The following is a 3,245-nucleotide window of genomic DNA, read 5'->3' on the forward strand; positions in this document are numbered from 1 at the left end:
CTGTTATTTTTCTTTTTCCAATTTTTCTTCAACCTATCTTATTTGATTTTTGAATTCCTTTTGAGTTCCTTCTGAGCATAAGTCCAATTCCCACTTTTTTTAAAGTTTTGCTTACAGTTGCTTGGATCCAGTCATTCTCTGCTATTCTGCTCTTTGTTCTTTTTCCCTTTAAAGTTTTCAAGAGTCACATGCTTTTTCTGCTGTTTGTTCATCATCATCATCATCATTTTCATTATTATTATTATTATTATTATTATTAGCCTATGGACTGTTTGCTGCTAGCTGATTCTCTCTCCTCTGCTGGTTTACAGGATTAAGCTGAGTAAATTAATCTGCCCTGGGGCTAGGTCTTCAATGCAGCCAGTCACTAATGCCTGAAAGTGCCTAGCCAGAGGGATGTTTGGTCCTCCCTCTCTCCTAGCTGGCACCAGTGCTTGGAATTTCAAGGAGAGGATTTGAGGTGTTGTTTTGTTGATTTAGCCCCCATACCAGGATCCTGAAGTTAGCCTACACCTAATCTCAGAACCAAAGTGTAGGAGGGGCTGGCCAGAATGTCCCTGTGTGTAGTTTTGCTTCTGGTTTCCCCTTATCCCATGAAAATCAAATCTCTCTGCCTATCTTTCAAGTTGTGATCAGTGAGAGAGCCTGGTGACTCCATCTTACTGTTGGGTTTAGATTCCTGTCTTTTTGAAGCACTTTTTTTTTAAATAATGGTATTGAATGATAGAACTGCCAGCTTGACTCTGCCCCCTATCACTTTAAGTGTAGAACTCAATAAAACAATAACTCAAGTCCTGATTTATAGCATTTTGTGGGTTTTAAGATGTATTCACCATGAAAATGTAAGAGTTAAAGTAAATAGAAGCTGGGTTCAACAAGAAGGAGATGTGTGTGTGTGTGTGTGTGTGTGTGTGTGTGTGTGTGTGTGTGTGTGTGTGTGATAGTCAGAATTACCTTTTTCGGAAGATCAAATTGAAAGTTGAGTGGAGCATGAAATGGAATAGGTAAAGTCTTGAAGCAAGTAGAACAGAAATGACTTTTGTAGTATTTCAAGCATTAGGTTATGAGATTTTTGCATCAGGATAGTTTTGATGTCAGAGAAATGAAGAAGGAATATATAAGATGTATTACAAAGGTAGAAAGGGAAAGATGACAACTTATTGGATGGAGAGTTTAAGAGAGAGTAAATAGTCCAGAATTAAAAATTGGGTTGCAACCTTGGTTGACTTATAGGTTAGTGAAAGCCATGAAATCAATAGGGAAGTTAGGAGAAGAGAAAGATTCTTGGTGAAAGTTTTATATGGGTAATCTAAATCAAGATATCCAAAAGGAAGTTAAAAATATGATTCTATATGTTGAGAGAGAGATTATGATTAGACAGGCCCTTCTTGTTTCCCTTTCTACTATTCTCTTTGGAAATCACATTAGTTTCTCAGTGTTTGTTATCATTTTCATGTAGAAATCACAGATCTACTTGTGAAACTTTAATCTCTCTTCCAATTCCAGGCTTGTACCTTTTCAAATGGTCAAATTATTTTTGAACATCTAGAATTGATTGTGCCATAGGCACATTTAAATGCAAAATGTCCAAAACTGAACTCATTCCAAACACACCAGTCTCCTTAGTTCCTTATTTCTATCAAATATGCTACCAGATCTCAATCCTTAAAACAACATTATTGCCATCTCTGATTTCTCCCCTCTCACCTCCTATATGAGTTGCTAGTTCTTGTCTTTTCTACTTCTGAAAACTCTTTTGTACACGTTCCCTTTCTTCCACTTATGCTGCTATTATCCTAGTGCAAATTGTCATTACTTCAGTTCTAGATTAGTTTTTTGGTTAATCTCCCTACTTCTATCTCCCATAATCAGCTATCATAAATGGTCTTCCTGAAGCACAGTTATAACTCTTCACCTCAACTCTCATTCAATAAACTGCAATGTTTTCTTCTTACTTCCAGGATCAAGTAAAACACCCTTCAAAACCCTTCAAAACCTAGCCCTTTCCATCTTGCCCATCTCCTTACACTTTAGTCTCTTTCATGTACTTTCTAATCTAGTTATATTGGTCTCCTTCCTGATACTTGCACACAAGACACTCCTACTCTCAACTTAAAACATTTTAACTGATTGTTGCTCATTATTAGAGGTGTCTATCCCCATCTCCACTTACTAATTTCCTTGGATTACTTCAAGTTTCAACTAATTTATATCTTCCAAAAGAAGTCTTTCCCAGGGCTTCTTAATCTTCATGTATTCTTTTTGAGAGTATTGTTCAAATTAATTTGTACTTAACTTTTTTTTAATTAGTCATTTACATATTTGTCTACCCTAATGAGGTGATTGTGAGCTCCTTGAGAGAAGGAACAATTCCCTACCCCATCCCAATCTTTGTATCTCTTAACATTTTGCACAAACAGCAGTTGCTGAATAAGCACTAGTTACTTGGACATACAAACAAGTAACTCAAATTAGAGAAATAGTGAATGGTCTAGTTTGGTTGGAATTCAGAGTTACCTTTAAGGAGTAATATAAAATGTGTCTGGAAAAATTGGCTGATAGCCAGATTGTAGAGGGTCTCCATATGAATGTAAAGATAATGAAAAAAAAAGCATTATATGAATTTATAAATCTATTTCTATGTCCTTATATCTTCATATATATTTAGAAGCAATTCTGCTTGAAAACATATGAATATACTATTTTGATTTTAAATCAAAGTGACAATTACATAAAAATTGACTTTTCTTTTGGTTTTAATATCAACACCTGTTTTTCAACAAGCCTATATTAAATCATTCTTTCCAAAAACATAATAACCAAAATCTTTGTTTAATTTGGTACAAATTTTTCAAACTCACTAATAAAAAGGAAGAATTTTCCAAATCTACTATTCAAATCCTAATAATATTCTGTGACATGGAAAGGAAATAGCAATATGGGCAAAAAGAATAATATAAAATTAGCATAAGTAATCACCACTGAAAATACAAAATCTTTATCAGAAAGCAGAAAAAAATAGCCTTGATGTTTTGGCTACATTCCTATGTCCTTTAGCTGCAGAAAACTATTTTTTTTTCCTGATTGGTACAAGAGTCATCTTTCTTCTTATGAACCATTGATAAAATAACATAGAAAAAAAAAGATAATCATTTATAAGATAGGCTTTTGACATATTGGTATTCATGAGGAAGAAAGAATTGAACCAGAGTACTTGTTCTTATTCTTATCAATCAAGTAGCATA

Source organism: Monodelphis domestica, chromosome 1 (assembly GCF_027887165.1).
Source record: "Monodelphis domestica isolate mMonDom1 chromosome 1, mMonDom1.pri, whole genome shotgun sequence".
NCBI classification, from domain to species: Eukaryota; Metazoa; Chordata; class Mammalia; order Didelphimorphia; family Didelphidae; genus Monodelphis; species Monodelphis domestica.